This window comes from Nicotiana tomentosiformis, chromosome 9 (genome assembly GCF_000390325.3).
Source record: "Nicotiana tomentosiformis chromosome 9, ASM39032v3, whole genome shotgun sequence".
Lineage (NCBI taxonomy): Eukaryota > Viridiplantae > Streptophyta > Magnoliopsida > Solanales > Solanaceae > Nicotiana > Nicotiana tomentosiformis.
The window spans coordinates 55066478-55087023 of NC_090820.1; positions in this window are offsets into that span (position 1 = coordinate 55066478).

The window sequence follows — 20546 nt, forward strand, 5'->3', positions numbered from 1 at the left end:
ATCAAGCATCCATAGTCCTTCGCAGCACATCCATAACATCACAAGGCATCATTGCATATCCAAATCTGAGTACTCAATATCACACACTAATCGAAGATAAAGAAACCAGAGACTTAGGCTTCAAGCTGAAACAAGGTTTTACAAAAGGAAAGAAAGATGGAAAGTTTTTTGGATGTCTCGTAGCCTCTCGAAGATAAGTATGGACATTATCATACCGATCCACAAGAATCTACTAGACACTTGCTCATGACTCGTAGAACATATGAATCTAGGGCGTTGATAATAACTTGTCACGACCAAAAATCCCACCACGTCGTGATGGCACCTAACCCAACCCACTAGGTAAGCCAAGCAGTATAAGTTACAACTGTAATGAGAAATTATCCATATTTAATAATAAAGACTTCAAATTCAATACAACTATCTGATGAACTGGTAGTACAAGTCATGAGCCACTAATATTAGATATACAAAGCGGTTATGAAGAATGTTTACAACATCTATTTGTAAGTTTACATAAACAGAAATGGAGTCCAAAACTACCATGAACAAAAGGTATCTAGAATTCAATATGCGGGTACGTATCCAATGCAAGGCTTCGTCTTCAACAACTACTCACCTCCAAAATCCGCACGTAAGGTGCGGAAGTGTAGTATGAGGAAAACTGACCCCATGTACTCAGTGAGTACCTTGATTAACCTCAAAGAAGTAGTGACGAGGCTTTTCAGTCAAAAGATACTCACTTTGCATAATCTATGCACCTCAATAACATGTACAATATAGAGAAAATATTCCAGAACGACAATTATAGAATAAAGGATATAAGTAGTAAAGGTGCACAACTACAATAGGAAAATAATAAATTCTCCCAATTAGACATGTTCAAATGAATACAACCTGAACCAACCCCACTCATAAAGAGATATGCACCATATAATGTGTGTGCTCAAATATTCATACATGACTGTAATTCTAAGCCTAACATAATTTTATTATGTACCAATTTCCAAATAACACGTTAAAGAGAACTACTCAAGAATCCAATACATCAACGTATGCAGACAGCCTTTTTTACATCAATCTGATACTCTACCGACAACTCAACAAAACATGAGATATCAACTCAACATAAGTAAATCCATCTTGTCAACCAAATCATCAAATAATAATTGAGGCATAGATTAGCATGTTAGATGCAATGCAAAATCATGTAAAAATCTATGACAATCATAAAGAATTCTCATGCATAATCAAGAATGGAACCCTCATACCACCACATAAACATCATCCAAAAAAGCACCCTCAAATCATCATATTTCATCATCAATAATGCCGCTCTTATTTAGCCTTATGTACAATATCAAGAACTACCACCCTTATTTCGCCACATGCGCATACCTCCACCCTTATTTCGTCACATAGGGAAGCCCGAGAAATGCCACCCTTGCTTCGCCCCATGTGCATAACAATAATCACAATCGCATATCAAAGACCTCGTGCCACAATATCAATCACAATCGCACGGAATCGTGCCACAATATCAATCATAATTGCACGGTAAAGACCTTGTGCGATAATATCATTACAATCGCATGACAAATCCTCGTGCCAACACCCTATCGATCTGCCCAACGTATCCTCATGTGCCACAATCATAACAATTAAAGATTACACATCATCATCAATATGAATATCCTCATTATTCATCAATGAAGTTCACAAGGACATGAAAATAATAAAGTGCGGATGTATGCTAATGATATAAGACATAACTGTGGCTAATCAATTTAGCAATGATTCCACAAATACCCATTTTTGCTAATTAGGAAACAAAAGTCCTAAAATATGGTCTCTAGCATGAGATGATAAACTCGTGTAGTGATAAAAAGGATCGCACATATATCAAAGAGAGCACACGTTCAAATCAAGGTACAGCACAAGAACAAAAAGTATGGGTGTGTGTTCATAACATACATGGGACTACGTTTGGGACATGTATAGCATCGATCTCAATATTAGTTCTTTATGTTCAAATTAAGGCCCCAATAACATTAACATTAGATCTAGCATGGTTTATTGTGCTCTCATTGTCAATTAATTGAATAACACATAGAATCAAGTAGAATACATAACCAAACAAGGCATAGAGTAATCTAAAGTTCACCCTGAGCATGAATACCCATGGCACATATATATACACTTTTCACCTCATATATACATCACCCCCGTATGTAGCAAACAATATAAATTATTAGGAAACATTCTCTCAACCAAAGCTAGGCAAGACACTTACCTCATCCAAGCTAATCCTATCACGCCCCAAAACCGAGGAGCGCGACCGACGCTCAACTGAGAGAACCCGGCCGAGCAAGCCTGTTAGATTTTCTTCTACACAAACTCATCCATGAATAAAGAGGAGATGTACTCCATTAATCAACACTGAAAAGATTTCATTAATAACTTCCATTTCATTCCCATTAGAAGCTTCATTCATAATTTCCAAAACATTACGAGTTTATAGAATTAATGAAAAACATTATTTCAAATTATCAACATTTCTAGTTCAATTCCTAACATCAACCATAACCCACAACCTGTCTACGGAGCCTCTAAGTACAATAGAAGAGTAATATGGAAATGCCGGCAATAAGGCCCCAACTATACCTCAAAACACAATACATGAGAAACAAATACATGGCCCCAAAATGAAGTGGGGCTCACCAAATCAGCTGAAAAGAAGGTGTACTGCAATCACTGATCAATGTCTCCTGTTTTGGAACCACCTGCATCCATTTAAAGATGCAGCGCCCTCGTCAAAAGGGACGTTAGTACTGTCGAATAGCACTAGTATGCATAGCTAAAAGTCCTCTTTCAAAATAGAATGCCCACATAAGAAAAGGCAACACATAAAAACAGCAAGTCATAATCAAAAACATCCAAATGTTCAGTTAAAAAATAATAATTTTCAAAATACGAACTTCATATACAATTTTGGTTGGGAGATCATTAGCACTGATATACCACCGTCTTTGTTAGCATGAAGTCCGATCACACCCGATCGTCTAGGCCATCTCCCCACGAACAATGTGGTTTAACATGTGATGCGAAAGAATATTGTTACCAAGAGTAGTACCACCATATGCGTAATAGGGCGTCTGATCTCCACCCGATCACCTAGGCCTCCTTCCCACATATGTCGTGCGGGTTGACTTTTTCAATCCACAAAGGTTCCAGTTTCATCCCAATTAAGGGGAATAATATCACAATTTTCCAAATGTTCCAATTTCATCCCAAATAAAGGGAATAATATCACAATTTTCTAAAGGTTCCAATTTCATCCCAAAAACGGGAATAATCGCAATCCACCCCTACACCGGCACATGTAGTTTCAGGTGTGGGCCTTATGACCCACCCTTCCTTGGTTTTACTAATGATACTCCCAAAGACATTTTATTTTTTATTTTTCACACAGAGGTAAGATAGTTACAATTGTACTCACCTCAACATCTTTCACACTGTATAAATTCTCATTAGTATTTCGAGTCATTCATAACGACAATATTTCCTTGGCTCATTTGGCGATTCACAAGATCCTTTATTCCTGGCACGATGGCCGTATTTCATATTCCACACTTTCACCTCTTTCAATTTCAAAGATCACCATCAAGTATCAACATATAGGATATTTCAGAAATCATATACTTCAAATCCATTTGAAATGGATACTTCAAACATAAATAGTTTCTTCCCAAAGAATGAGGCATACCAACCAACAATAGAAACACTCATGAAAATTCATAAACAATCAATACACCATTTACTCTTGCAATACTCTTCCCCAGAAATGACAATGTACAATTTCAACACATGAGTATATAGAACTCGAATCACACTGGATATATTTATAAAGCAAAGAATTAGTTAAAACAGCCACTAACGGGCATGAATTCAGTACAAAAGCTCTTAGGCAAATTCTATTTTCCAAATCACTTTTAACACGGTTGAGTCGAGGCTCATTTCATATTCTTTATCGCATTCTATCAAATCATTTGCACTATTAGCCACAGTCATATCTTAAATTCTTGGCACGTTGGCCACACTTTATATCCCCAATTCACTTATTTTATTTCCAACCACCTTTATAGGTTATCAATGATAAGACATTTCCAATCAAGACTTTAGGCACACATATGAGCAATTATGAGTCTTAAGAATATTGAGATTTTCTCACACAATTTGGCATACTATCTTTCATTGAAACACGACCCAAAGCCATAACCTTTTAATACGCAACCCATACTTTAAAACTTACGGGAACATTATGGAATTCAATTCCAAGAGAGAAAGTTTAGCCAACATACCTCAAATTTTTCCCTTAATGATACTACAACGATGCACTACACTAATCAACTTCAATCTAAAATAACAACATCCAATGAGACCAATATTAGTAACAAATCCCATAGGTTCATTGTATTTATAAATTTCATCGCCAAGATTACCATTCACCTTCTCTCTTATTTTTTCAAAAGTACTATTCATGCCATGAACTAGAGTTTCATAATCCAATCTTTCAACCATTAAAACTTGTAACAAATTCTTCAAATACTTCTAACTACTCATAATAAACGAGTTTGAAGCATTGGAATTACCTCTAGTAGATTAATCTTGAAAAATCATAACTTTGGTGATTTTTGTGTTCTTGAGGATTTGATGATAAAATCTTGTATTTGTATGTAAGAATGATGTTAAAACTCATGTATATTGAGTGATAATCAACCCAAAACATCATTAACAACTTACCTTGGTTGATTGGACTTGACTTGACTCAAAATCGCCCCTTCACTTCAAGAACCCTAACCCCCAAATACACAAAATACCCTCTTTACCCGACCTTGTATTTATAGGCCCAGATTTCTGGGTTTCGGATGCGGCCCTGGATGCTTCGCATCCCCACTTCACTCCTCTTTAAAGGTTGGATGCGGACCTGGACGCTATGGCAGCACTTCACTGCCAGCCTCTCTTTTGGACGCGGCCCCGGATGCTTCGCATCCGCAGGCTCCTCCGCCAGCCTTTGGTAATTTGATCATAACTTCTTGTAGGAATGTCCAAATGACAAACGGTTTGAAGCGTAAGGAAATATACTCAAATACATTTAAATTGATAGGTTATACACCACATAACTCCTTATATATATATATGATCGTCCAAAGTTTGGTCTTGTGCGTACTCATTTGCAACTTTAGTCTATCATGAAATTCTCAATTTGACTTGGACTTAGGGCTCTCCCTAGACCCCACATCACTTATAATATGACTCGTACACTTATTATCATATCCAATTGATATCCATCCCATTAATAGACCTCATCTTCACACAAAATAATATAATTAGCGCACATCGACTTTCTTAATAGCGCTTAAGTACTTCGAAATTTTTCGGGGTGTTACAAATCCAAAGCTCCAAAGTCGTATTTCCTTGAGAAATCACCTCAAGCCGTCTAAAATTTAGCCGAACATCATCCAAGGATGTCAACCCATTCCATAGGAATCGATCATAATCCATAAAGCTTCGATCTATGAAGAATCCCCAAAAAGTCAACAAAAGTCAATTCGGGCCCACATGCCCTAAATTTGATAGCAATACCAAAATGCAATGACCCATAACCTGCCGAGTCCAAATATATAATTAGTTTCTATAACCATGTCCAAATCGATATTCAAATCCCTAAAATACTCTCTCTTAAAGTGTAGGGAAGGGAAAACCGCTCCACCGAAATATCAACTTTTCTCTCCGTACATACGAACTGCGTGAATAGTAACTTTATCATACCAGAATGCATGCAAATCCACCGTTCGGTGGTGGAAAACCAGCGTACCAGGCTCAAAAGACGCGCCTGACCATTGCACACAAACCCCAACTGGGCATCCTCCTCAACTCTTCCCCAGCAGCTATAGTTTTCAAAAATGGTGGAGCGATAAATGTAGCAAAAATTCATCTGGGCTCTTCTACAAAATCTCAGCTCACTACTGATCCAAATCCTGTGATTTTAAACCATTAAGATTGTTCTCTAACCCAAATACCAGCAACCCACCGAAGCGCAGACCATTCCACCGTAGAAATCGTCATCGCCGATGATATGAACACGGCCGATGACCAACATTTGATCGGACATGATACTACAGGTGTCCAAATTGACCAAGACAAAGGCCAATCAATGCAAATTGAAGAGGAGATTGATATAAACATATCAAAAAACAACCTCAATGAGCTAATTTCCACATCAATGCAAAACACCAAAGTTGCGCACTTACAGACACCAGGTGTTTGATGTAATACCACTGGCAAATTAACTGGTAATTCAAATGAGCAAAGTGTTGTTCAAGCGCCCCAGAGCATTACTGAAGGTAGTCGTCAAGGTCCAAACCAAGAAATACCACTCTATGTTGATGGTCATGTTGTGCCTCTTCCAGCAGACCCCCAGGTGAATCAACAGGGTGATTCAATTGCGCAAGCCATTTTGAGCCACCAAAAGGAGACGGATGCTGCAAAAGAAATTGATTCGAATACCTCCAAGCAATCACAACAATCACATGTATCCATAATTCCATTGCCCTCAACCACAGCTATATCTGCTCACCATGTTGAATAACTAGAATCTAGGTAGAATCGACCAACTGTTGTCACTAAGGACACTCTTTCTTTTGGTAATGAACCTACTACTTCAACTTTGGATCAATAATCCTAGCCCACAACTCCTCATCATGATAACCAGATCAACATTACTCAGAAGAACCTTCTTGCTATACAGCATAACTGGGAAGGAAGAACAAAGTAAACCCCTACAGACCAAATATGTTTTAAACACCAACCAACACCAAGCAAAAGTACCCTTCCTAAGATTTCTTTCAACTTTGACAAACCATCTCAAACTAAGTCTCCTTTCTCACAGCCTGTTCCGAAGAAAACAACCACTAATACCACCATTAGTAATCAAGCAAATGATACAAGTGCAAAACCTAATCAACCATCCAGCTCACCTGCTCAACCCCCAACCATAATCAAATATTCCTACGTTACCAAACTTAGGGGAAGACATAAAGTTGAACATGAACCAATTGAGTTTACTCCTCCTAAAATCACTACCAAGCAAGGTCAACCAGCATTTATTTTCAATCTAGAAGATTATATGGTCAAACTAGATGCAAGATGCAAATTCAGAGTGGTTGGAAAATACTCTAACACCATGCCTAGAATGGAGATTATTAGGAGAAGTTTTATGTCACAAATAGAACTTAAATGGGGTGTCAAGATTGCTCATTTTAATGCAAGAACAATCTACATTGATTTGGATAATGAATATGATCATGTCACTGCATGGACCAGATAGTTCATGTATATCCAAGGTCAAATGATGAAGATGGAAACATAGACACCCACTTTTAGTCCTACTAAAGATTCACCCATTGTTCCTATATGGGTGGTGGTTCCAGAACTACCTTGGCACTTCTATTACATGGAGATATTGAATGTCCTACTATCTCCAGTGGGAAAAGATCTTCATTTGGATCTGGCTTCATTTCAAAAGACTAGAGGAAGTGTACTAAGGTAAAAATGCAGATTGACTTGACTGCCAAGGCCACATCATGTGTGGTTGGGTTTTGATGAAGATCAAAATGGGGATGGGAAGTGGTTAGAAGTTCAGTATGAAAGTATCCCCGATTACTATCTTTATTGTAGGCACCTTGACCATAATTCACACTCATGCCCAATCAAAATAAAGGATGAAGAGAACAAGAAAAGGAATGAGAAAACTCTGGCTGAAGACAATCAGGTAATTCAACAAATGCAACCCAATGTTGGACATACCTCATCACAAAACTAGAGAAACCAACAGGAGAAGCAATACAGAAGCATCAAAGCTTACATTAACCAGAAGGGGCAGGAATAGCAAAACCCAGGGGCTACCCCTCCAAATACTGAATGGCAAACCTAGAAAAGGAAACACTTCAAAGAGCACCAACAACCAAATAAGAAACAGTGTCAACCAATCATACCAAAAAAGAACACAGAACAGCAGATGCAGACAAATGAGATTACTAAACACCAAAAGAAGAAGGTGAGCCAAACAATAAGTATGAACACTAAAACCCTGAAAGATCCTCCAGATGCTTTGGAGGAAGGTGATGTTTCTATTGCTCTGAATAGTAATACACCTCCCCAACCCCCTGATATTCATGTTGAGAATGCAAATGTTGGGTTAGAGAAGTGTTAGGCGAACACTCTAACCTTGCAGGATGGGGATCCAAAGGGGGAAAGGCTTCCTCATGTTCTGCATGAGTGTGCTAATGCACCTTTGAATGACCATATGATGGACTCTTTATCCCCTGCCACCAATGCTCCTACACATGTGAATGTTCCAAAGGTTACTAATGATGAGTATTCTTGTGAAGTGATCTATTCTAGTGGGGAAGAACAATCTTTGAGGAGATTAATCAAAGGGAAAGGTCATGCTGCCTCAGATATCCAAATCCAACTTCCAAAAACAAAGAACAAACCTAGTCAAAAGAAGAGGAAAGCAATGAGAAAGAAAAATGCATGAATCAACATTATTGAACAAACACAGGAAGTGACTATTGAAACTAATCAACTGCCCCCTGCAGGATACACAATTCCAATAACTACCTATCAGAATGCCAGCCTATCTCTCTCTCAACCCCTATTACCCAACAAAGGTGATATCCAAGATGAAGAAATGAAGCACACAATATGACATTTAAGAAGACATATGATGCAACTGATATGGATGATCCCCTTAGCAAAATTATTCCATGAGGAACACCTATCAATGAAGAGGATGAGTACAGACCAATATAGTCAGAAGATGAGATGTGAACATACTCCGAAGAAGAGGATGATATTAGTAAAGGGGTTGGGGAAGAGCAGCATTGTGAACTCATGATTGCAGCTGTGAATGGTGAAACTGAACAAGATAATGTTTTAGCTTCCCAAATCAGATCACCGAGGATAAGACCCTCACCCAGACTCACCATAAGTAGAGCTGCTTCCAACAGTTTTGTCCCACCAAATCCCAAATATCCTACCAATTTTAAATGACCAGTACTATAACTTAGAATGTCAGAGGTATCAAGACCTCTAGAGTTATTGAGAGACTCAAAACTTTAAAGCAGATCCATATATTATCCCTCATTGTTGTCTTAGAGTCATTTCTTCAGAATCCAACTACTTCAACCATCTCTTACCATAATAACCATCTTGGCTACTTTAGAATGCAGCTATCAATGAACCAGACTGCTTCCAACAGTAACAATAAAATATGGATCTTCTTGGATCAGGAGTTCACCGGTACTCTTTTCGACCAAGATGAACAACAGATGACTATTGAACTGAAGCATGTAGAATCTGGAGATATCTTTCATATCTCAGTGATCTATGCAAAATAAAAATCTGCTCAATGAAATCCTCTATGGGAGAATTTGAAACTCAAATCTACTACTTGCACTGTGAGTTGGTGTATGATTGGAGATTTTAATGTCATTACTTCCATAGGTAAGAAGATTGGAGAGATACCATACCATATGAAGAAAATCATTAACTTCATCATCATGATTGAAGAATGTGGTTTGATTGATTTAGGCTTTTATGGCCCAAGATACACATGGTCTAATGGAAGAGGCCCTGGTTCTATAGTGTGGAAAAGATTGGACATGGGGCTAGCTAATGATAACTGGCTAATCTCCTTCCCTGCTACTACTATCACACGCTTGGCTTAAGTAGGTTCTAACAATTTACCTCTCCTAATGGAAATGCATGTGAGACAAGAAAATGCCAGAAAATACTTTAGGTGTCTCAACTATTGGGTAAAGAATGAAAGTTTCATGCCACTAGTTATAGAGGTGTGTAACATGCAGATTACACGAAACCCTATGTGGGTCTTTCACCAAAAACTTAAAGGCTTGTCTAATGCTTTGAGTAAATGGTCTAGATAATAATATGGGGACATCTTTCAAAAACCAAAGGAGTATGAACAGAAGATAAAGCTAGCAGAGGAGAAATAGGTTGATGCCATTGATCCAGATGACAGGACTGCCTTACATGAATGTCAAGCTCAGTACACGAAATACCTGAAACTTGAGAAGGAAGTGTTGAAGCAGAAGATACAACTACAATGGTTGAGAGAAGGGGATGCCAACTCCAAGTACTTTCATAGCCTAATCAGAGATAGAAGAAGAAAACTTTTCATCAACAAAATTAAGGATGAAGAAGGGGATTGGATTCAACGTGATGAGGCTATTAGAGAAACTGCTTGTGATTATTTTGAAAGAGCTCTTCACTGATCCTGGAGGGCACATTAGAGAGGACCTTCTCAACTGTATACCAACCATGATCATTAATGAAGACAATGCTGAACTATCCAGAGATCCTGACCTGAAAGAACTTAAACAAATTGTGTTTTACATGAGCCCAACCAGTGCTGCAGGTCCAGATGGGATGAATGGAAAATTCTTTCAATCCTGCTGTTAGGTGATAAAGTATCATCTGCTAAAAGCGGTTCTTGCTTTTTTTTGGAGAAAGTGAGATGCCCGGATATATAACCAATTCGTGCCTTGTTCTCTTACCCAAAGTGGAATCCCCTAACTCTTTGACTGAATTTAGGCCCATAAGCTTAAGCAACTTTATCAACAAAATCATCTCTAAACTGATTGGTGCCAGGCTTGCATCTATACTACCAAACTTCATCTCAGCTAATCAGACTGGTTTTGTCAAAGGCCGAAGTATCTCAAAAAACTTTATGCTTGCTCAAGAGATTGTCCAACGAATTAAAAAGCCAAATGTAGGAGCTAATGTGGTCATTAAGCTAGATATGACAAAAGCTTAAGATAGGGTTTCTTGGGCATTTACTTGCATTATGCTCAGGATAATGGGCTTTGATGAAGTCATCATTGACATGATCTGGAGGATAATGTCAAACAACCGGTACTCTATGCAAATAGGGGTTTAAAGCAGGGAGACCCACTGTCTCTCTCTCTTTTCATAATTGGGGCAGAGCTACTATCCAAAATTCTTAACAAACTCACTCAAGATCAATATTTCAGGGGGTTCTACAGAGAGAAGAGGGGCCCACAAGTCAACTATCTGAGTTTTGTAGATTATGTGACCATATTCACATCAGGGAGCAAGGTTTCATTATTGAAAATCATGAAGATATTGGAGGACTATGAAAACACATCTAGATAGAAAATCAACAAGGCCAAGAGTCACTTCATGACTCCATCATGTGTCTTCCACTATAATGTCAACAGAATTCATCAGATTACATGCTTTACCATAAGGGAATCTCCTATCACTTACCTTGGATGTCCACTATACATGGGATGGAAGAGAATCATACACTTCATGATTTAATCTCCAAGGTAATTGGTGGAATTAGATGATGGCATGGTAGACTAGTCTCCTATGGAGGAAGAGATACTATGATCAAACATGTGCTGAAATCTCTACCCATCCACCTCATATCAGCAATGTCACCTCCTAAAACTATTATGAAGCAAACTGGAAGAATGTTTGCTAACTTTTTCTGGGGTTTGGACAAAGACAAAAACAAATATCACTGAGCTTCATGGGAGAGAATGTCATACCCACTTGAGGAAGGAGATACTGGCTTTAGAACCATTATTGATGTTTGCAAGGCTATGGAATTCAAGTAATGGTGGTTCTTTCAAAACTAAACTATCCCTATGGAGTAGCTTTTTGAGGGCTAAATACTGTAAGAGGTCACATCCTGTATCCAAAAAATGGAATACAAGACAATCTCGGACCTGGAAAAAGATGATGACCAACAAGAAAGAGGATGAACCCAACATCTTGTGGAGGCTTCACTCTGGCACAATCAATTTCTGGTGGGATAATTGGCTAGGCACATGCCCCCTGGTAAATTTCAGGAATGAAAGAGGTAGACCTGGAAACATGTCTGTGTCTCAATTCTGGGATTCAGGGCAATGGAGCATTCAGAAACTCAATGCTTATGCCCCATCACACAAAATCTCTAAAATTATGCAGGTTTCCATCAAATACTCCACTTACACCTCACAAACCAACATGGACTCTCACTTCTGTTGGGAACTTCACATGTGCTTCTGCATGGGGATAATTAGGAAGAAGAAACGGGTTCTCTTCACCAACAAGATGACATGGCACAAACAAATACTTTGCAAATTGTCATTTTGCCTATGGAGAGCACTCAAAAACAAACTCCCCACTGATGATAGAGTTTTATCTTTTGGACATCCTATTGTCACTAGATGTGGTGTTGTATTAGGCCACATGTCGTGACCCGTTTTCTCGTGAAAGCGGGTTTCAATGTGTGAAAATTCAAATAACTCTGTTTGGCTTGTCTACATCACCAAATATTGGGTAAGTTCTAAAATTACATCGAAGAGAATGTGTTAGGGACTCTTTTAGGTCCACAACGGTGGCTCCCGGCCGAAGTTTACGCTATGTGGATTATGGAGTTATAATTAAGCGAAGTGGTCATAAAAAAGATATGAAAGTTTGAAGGTCTATTGTAAGAAGTGTAAAGAAAACAACATAAGATTTAAACTAAATCAGTACAAGTATTTGGGGTTACAACTGCGTGGGTCTATATTTAATGGCTAAGTCCTTTTAGCAAGCATATAAAGGGAAAAGGGGGTCCTATATTTTTTAGCCTAAAGGATCACCCCGTGCAACATAAATAATACTTTGCAACTCCCTTGGAGTATGGGTTGCTCATATTATTCATCGAGCACAGACTATTATCCCATGCTACTCGATTACTGTGTTAAAGTTATTACTTAAAGGCGCTCTAGTTTAATTCTATGTTGCATCCTATGTGTGCATTACCCGTCCCATGTCTATGGTCTAGGAGGCTTTGGACCTACTATTTAGGGTGTTCTAGACATTACTTAGGTTGTTCAAAATGATTAAACTAGTCGCACATTCAAAACAAATAGAAATGCACATAATAGCAACGAGTGGTTCATGTTAGCCTCCACACATAGCAACAAAGGCTCGCAAATAGATTTCATGTTGTGCAGTAGACAGTTTCAGAATTAAGACGTATTCGAGTCGTTAAGTCCTATAGACATAGCTTCTATATGATTCTGATTTCCCATAGTGTACAGGCAACGTTACAAATTAGGGCTAACAGAGTTCTAGATTAAAAGTATTACAATCCTATAGGCAGGATATTTAAATGTTCATGGAATGAGGTAATAAGACTATTCGTAAGCCCAAGATTAACAATGATGATCTTATAAATACGCAGTCCAAGACGAGTAATAGCATCCTATAGGCAGGATTTCTAACGGTTGATGATTGGAGTTGGTTTTACAACACTTTATCCTTATAGGCATATTTTCTAGGCGGCTAGTGTAACAGAAAGCAGCCGATTAATTACTTAACCCTATAGTCATGGTATGTAGATTGAGTGTCAATAGGAGCAGGTATTTATTATTTAATACAATCCTATAGGCATGATATCTAATACATGGCAATAGAGAAAATTGAGCTAATAACCAATGATGTCTGAATCTTATAGGCATACTATCTAATAGCGTATAGAAGTGGAGCATGTGAACAAGTGAAGCACTTACAGTCTTATAGGCATGTTTTCAAATAATGTATAGGAATAGAACATGTTGAGGAAGTGAAGTTCTTGGGGTTCCTATAGGCATGCTTTCTATTAGTGTACAAAAATAGAGCATGTAAAACGAGATAGCAAACAAAACATTTAGACCCTATAGGAATGTTTTCTACCCTTTCATGTGAGAATAGAGTATACTTCTTTCCCCTTAATTTCATTAACACCCCAATTGTTTGTTTACAAATTATTACAGACCCAGATAATGAGTACAAGTACAAATATTACATAAAGGAACAACTACGGGCCAGGGAACAGGCCCAAAAAAAAGTAACCCATTACTGGCTGGGCCTTCAACAGGATTTCTTTAATATGAATAGCAGGCCCAGATCAAAACGTATTTCAAACAGGACAGCGCGTCCACTTGCACAACCCAAGGCCATACATTAACTCATACCAAGCACAACAATTATAGATTGATCACTTAACCAAATAGGTTAATAGAGCATACATGAATTCAATTAAACAGCCTCGAAGCAATGCCTCAAATAGACAAGATTATATGACAGCTAGTAGGACTCACATGAAACACACTAACATTTGAGAAGAAAAAGTGACAGGGTTGATTAAGTCAAGAACATGAGAACTAGGAGAGTCAACAGGGCTCATTTTTAATAGGGGAAATTTTACACAAAAGACAACATAAGTTCCTGAGTGAGCGATTATTCAACAAAAGAGAAAAGGTGTAGCATGCTGAACACAGTCACACAGTAGGAAGATTTAAGAGGCATGTCTATTTAATTAACTGAGTGTACACATACAATGTCAAGTTTCTGAAATCAAGCTTAAGACATGATTTAAAATTAGTCAAAGGGACTTTGGACTTAGGAACTTTAATCATGGAAGAAAGACAAAGATGTGGTTAAGAGAATAGCAATTTCACATGCAAGTTTCTATCATGAGAACCTAAATAATATAACAAATAGATTGATGGGCATGGTCTTACATACACAAAGACTCAAAATCCAAGAATTTAGGGTAAGTAAGGAAAAGATAACAATTTAAGGTTAATAAGACAGGCATATTTCAAGATTTATACCAATTGACCATGTGTAACAGAAGAAGCTAGATTCGCTGAGATTCAACTAGAGGTTTAGGCAATACTGGAGGGTACAGGATTAACAAGTCGAGGAATACAATCGTTAGAATTACAGATAGTAGAGAAACATGCTTGGCTAGATATAAAAACCGTATTGCAGTATGGGATGATCAGGGATCAATTTGTAGGGTAACAGTAGATTACACATAAAGAGTTCAACAGAAAGGGACTCATTAAAGCAAATTTTGGGCAGGCATTAATTCCATAGGAGTTTCAGTGCAAATGTTAAAAGTGAGACATGAGAAAGGGGTACAATATTAGACAGTCAATGTAAGAGTTTAAGAATACATAAACATCATAGCCTCAAACAAGCATAGCAGCAAAGAATTCTTCCCCAATTGACTACACTAAATGAACATAAGCAAACTTATACAAGTTATGATGAGGGAGTGTAGAATAAATTCAAAGTGAGGTTGGCACAATATCATATTGGCTTAGAAAGGTCCACATAACATTGATGTTCAGAAGCATGGACACAAACAGGGAAGAAACATAATTGTTAGGGATTGAACACTTACCAATTTGCCGAATTGACATCAAATAGAGGAGAATCAGTAGCAAAGTAAGAACAACAGCAAGAAATCCAAACCCTAGTGCGTTAGAGTTCACAGGAGCTTCGAATGAGCCTCGAGCAGTTATCGCACTAGAGGGGTAGAGAGGATTCGGGTGGCCTTGTCTTTCAGCCGGTCAAGAGCTCAAGTTTCAAAATAATAGAGAACAAGTAAGAGTGAGAGAATAACAGTGATTAAGGTCTGCTAGGGGAATAAGGGAAATGGGTTTATATAGTGTTGAATCAGGAGAATAAACAAGAAAAGAAATCAAGCAAACATAAAAAAGAAAAAGAAAATATCACATGCAATCAGTAGAGTAACCAGAAAGGAAAGAAATCAAACACCAAACCCTAGTTAGGGTTTGATGCTTAAAAATCGGTCAACTGGTATAAAGAATCAGGCATTTCTTCATGTATATGGACGAAATATTGTCTAAATCTCCAAGATTGAGATTGATTCCACTCCGATATGGAGATGGTACTTGCCAAAATTGGGCAACCTAAGTAATACCATAAACGTGTGACCAGTAGCGGAGAAACATAGATATGGTAAGCAAATAATGGTGGAATCCCAAAATTAATGGGATAAAGAGAGGGATTCAAGGGAGAGGCGGCTAGGGTAATTCAGAAGAGAGAAGAGGAGAGTAAGGGCATTTGGGGCCGGCGTCTCAAAGCAAAAGGGGTAGGGTTTTCGGGTGAGTTTGGTTAATTAAAGAGAGGGATGGCTTATGGGTTGTTGATCAAATTGAGATCAACGCCGAAGATTAAAAGAGAGATGGGGCGGGTCATAAAAAATATCCCGATAGAGAAGGGATCGTTTGGTCTTGGACTGAGAGCTATTGGGCTAATGATTTTGCGCTAGATTATAAAAATAAATAAATTGTGGGCCATTGGCATGATTGTGGGCCAGATTATAAAAATAAATAAATTAAGGAACAATATATTAACAAAATAGCTAAATAAGTATAAAAAACATTATTTAAGCAAATAACTACTTTAAAATAATAGCTGAAAGTTGTCAACACATAAAAAGTTGTTTCGACTCTAAATTAAATAATAAAATACAGTTAACTACAAAGTGTAGGCTATTATTGCAAAAATATGTAATTAGCATAAAAATGCAAATGTAATTATATAAAATGAAATAAAATATTATAGAACATGTGTGTGGGTACAAATAATAATTTTGGATGATTAGATCACCCAAAAATAATTTGAAGGGATGATTAATACATATTTGGATAATTTAAATGCAAGAAAATCAGTTTTAAAGCCTTAAAAGTTATGAAATATTATAGAACATACTTATATGACTCTTGTAAATTGGTGATGATTCAAAAGATGATATTGTAAGAGTATATATGATATTTATAAAAATATGAGGGCAAAATTGGGTATCAATAGCTGCCCCTCTTTACCATGGAATGATGAAAGAGTTGTTGGGTAAAGAAAATGATGACCAATTTTGACCAAAATAAGCAAGGATGATGCGTTTTTGAACAAATGGGGGTCGAACCCTGGTTTTTGAGTTGCCTACATATCTCCGGTATTTAGGAATCATGTCGTGTGTAGTTCTAGATCCAACGACAAACGAAACTGATAGTGTTGTTATAGGAATGGTCCTGTGTTTCAAAAGAGGATCTTTTGGATATGATAGTGTCGGATAATTTCGGGTGGAGCTATGAATGCGAATTTGAATGTTACGGATGTATAAGGCAAGTATTTGAGCGGTTACAGGATAAAGGGTGATCAATTGTTGATCATTGGTTACGTTTGAGATGATCGAAGGATGTGAATGTTGTGAACGGAAACCAGAGCGAGAATTTCTCCTGTTTGTCGAATGGTTGGCTCCCGAGTTACCTGCAAAACTTAAAACACGATGCATGTGAATATATATGGGGTTATTGCGGAAATTTAAATATGATGCAAATTCCCTTCGGATCATGAGAGTTGTCTTTGGACAATGAGGATAATGTCCTTAGACCATGACGTCCCGGGCCATAAAGCGTATGATAATGGATTCGCAGACCATGAAATGGTGTCCTCGGGCCATGAGGATGGTGCCTCTAGACTATGATGCCTTTGAATAATGATATGCAATTTTGAGAGATCCTCCGGATATGGCATGATGTCATCGGGCTATGAGGATGATTCCCTCGGACTCTGATGCCTTCGGACAATGTGGCGATGTTTCATCCCATGAAATGCAAAGATGCGTAAATACCGATCGTTGGATAGAGGGAACAACTGATGCTTAGTTGTATACAAGAACAGGACAAGACAACACTTAGTCTTATATGTGATAAGTGCAGTTTCTAGACTTATGCGGAGGAAGGTAACATTTAGCCCTATATGATGATAGAGGCAATGCTTAGCATCATGCAAAGTAACAGAGACAGTGTTTAGTCTCAAGTAAGGAAAGGCACTGCTTAGTCTTATGAAATAATGGAGACAGTGCTTAGCCTCATACAAAGAATGGAGACAATGCTTAGTATCATGCAAATAAAGGCAGTGCTTAGCCTTATGCAATGTTGGAGGCAGTGCTTATCCTCATGCAGAGAATAGAGACAGTGCTTGGTCTCATACAAAGGAAGACAATGCTTAGCCTTATGCAGTGATGGAGGCAATGCTTAGCCTCGTGCGATGTAGTGGAGACAAAGCTTAATCTCATGCAAAGAAAGGTAGTGCTTCGCCTTATGCAGTGACGGAGGCAGTGCTTAGCCTCATGCAAAGAATGGAGACAGTGCTTAGTCTCATGAAAAGAAAGGTAGTGCTTAGCCTTATGCAGCGACGGAGGCACTGCTTAGCCTCATGCAATGATGAGGGCAGTGTTTAGCCCTATGCAGGAAGATCAACGATTAAATGTGAGAGGGAAAAGTGATTCTTAGCTTGACGCATTTGTGTTTGGCGACTTCTGTCGGTGAGAAGATAATGATATTGTTGTATGTATATGTTTGTGGATATGTTTCTTATATCCCTCGTGCCTGCATCCAAAGAAAAATGGTGAGTTCCGGGGGGGGGGGGGGTTGGTTCGTGCCTTCGATTCTTCGTTTCATCTTTGCTCCTTGTCTTGAGGTCTTGTTTGATTCACCCTGGATAACGTCTGGCTACTACATAAAATGAAATTTTCGAAAAATATACATTTGTGATAAATCGTTTATATTAAAATGCAGTTTGTTCAAAATGTGTGATGATGCATAAAAAAAATTATGTTTGAATCGGAGGCTGTGACACGTTTTGAGACATTGCAACCCCCTCAACTCGGAATTTTGAGGACTCTCCTCAAAATTCTGCCCCAGTTTAAATACATATTTCTAGCGATACACTTCTTAATGATCCTCGAAATCTTACCCCAGTTTCTGAACATAGGGGGAATGAAGATTTTATTATTATGTGACCGAACCCACAGGGCTGCCTACGTATCCCCTCTTAAATGGGAATCAGATCAAGCGTAGTTCAGGTTACACCAAATAGATAGTGCAAACATAATCTTAAACATAATATCTCTTGATTGCATCTGAGTTGATAGGTTTTGTCCATATATCTCTGTCCATCTCTACAAGTATAAGTGCTCCTCCTGTCAGTACTCGGTGAACAATGTAAGGGCCTTTCCAGTTGGGTGAGAATTTCTCCTTTTCTTCATCCTGATGCGGGAAGATCCATTTCAGCACCAATTGCCGAGGTATGAATTGCCTCGATCTAACCTTTTTTATTGAAAGTCCTTGCCATTCTATTCTGGTAGAGTTGATCGTGACACACTGCATTCATCCTCTTACCATCAATGAGAGCCAACTTTTCATATCCATTTCGTATTCATTCTGTGTCTCTGAGCTCGGCCTCTTGTATGATCCTTAAGGAAGGAATCTCCACTTTGGCAGGGATAACGGCTTCCGTACCATAGACCAGTAGATAGGGGGTTTCCCCAGTTGACATACGAACTATGGTGCAGTACCCGAGCAAATCAAATGATACCTTCCCATTCCATTGCTTGTAGTTGTGCACCATTTACTCAATATCTTTTTGATGTTCTTGTTGGCGGCTTCTACGGCTCCATTCATCTGCGACATATATCATGTAGAATTTTGATGCTTGATCTTGAATGTTTCACACATAGCTTTCATCAGATCACTGATGTACCAATAGATCAGAATGTCCTATTACCAACAACTCTTGAACGTTCATGTCGATGGCCAATCTGAGTCCCAATATGGAGGCCTCATACTCCGCCATATTGTTGGTGTACGGAACTTGAGCTTTACAGATACATGATAATGTTGACCGGTTTCTGATACCAAGAAATCCCCAATGCCTATTCATTTGAATTTTGCTGCTCCGTCAAAGAACATCCTCCAACCGTCGTACGTTTCAGTAATATCTTCACCTACAAACGACACTTCCTCATTGAGAAAATACGTCTTCAATGGTTTGTATTCTCTGTCTACGGGATTCTCTGCCAAGTGATCGGCCATTGCTTTCCCCTTGACTGTCTTATTAGTCAAATAAATGATATCGAACTCACTTACCAATATCTACCACTTTGCTAACTTACCCGTAGGCATAGTTTTCTGAAAGATTTATTTTGGTGGATCCATCCTTGATATGAGATATATAGTGTACGCATAGAAGTAATATCTCAACTTCTGGGCTATCCATGTCAAAGCACTGCTGGTGCGTTCCAGGAAAGAATATCGGGTCTCATAAGGTGTGAACGTCTTGCTCAGATAATATATCGCATGCTCTTTCCTCCGGGTTTCTTCATGTTTCCCCAGAACGTAGCCAAAAGCTTCATCCAACATGAATAGATATAGCAGCAGAGGTCATCCTGGTTTTGGCAAGACCAACACGGGCGGTTTAGATAAATACTCCTTGATTTTGTCGAAGGCTTTCTGGCATTCTTCAGTCCAATTTGTCGCAGCATCTTTCCTCAGCATCTTGAAGACCGGCTCACATATCATTGTTGATTGTGCTATAAAATGGCTGATATAATTGAGGAGTCCCAGGAAACTCATCATATCTTTCTTGTTCTTTGGCGTCGGTAAGTCTTGAATAGCTTTGATTTTCGATGGATCTAGCTCAATACCACGTCGACTGACGATGAAACCAGCAACTTCCCAGCAGGGACTCCAAAGGCACATTTTGTAGGGTTCAACTTCAAATTTTATTTTGGAAGTCTGGCGAAAAATTTCTTCAGGTCT